Source organism: Myotis brandtii, unplaced genomic scaffold, assembly GCF_000412655.1.
Source record: "Myotis brandtii unplaced genomic scaffold, ASM41265v1 scaffold217, whole genome shotgun sequence".
Classification (NCBI taxonomy): Eukaryota; Metazoa; Chordata; class Mammalia; order Chiroptera; family Vespertilionidae; genus Myotis; species Myotis brandtii.
Genome location: NW_005358137.1, coordinates 1380933 through 1381227, shown reverse-complemented (window position 1 = coordinate 1381227; position 295 = coordinate 1380933).

Sequence of the window (295 nt, the reverse complement as noted above, 5' to 3'; positions counted from 1 at the left end):
ACCATTTGCAACAGCATGTATGGAACTGGAGAGCATTATGCTAAATGAAATAAGCCAGTCAATGAAAGAAAAATACCACATGATCTCACTCATTTATGGATAATAAGGACCATTATAAACTGATGAACAAAAATAGATACAGAGGCAGAGCAGCGTCAAACAGACTGTCAAACTACAGCAGGAAGGCTGGGTAGGGTTGGGGGGCGGGACGGGGAGTAAGAGATCAACCGAAGGACTTGTATGCATGCATATAAGCATAACCAATGGCATAAGACACTGGAGGGTAGGGGAGGCC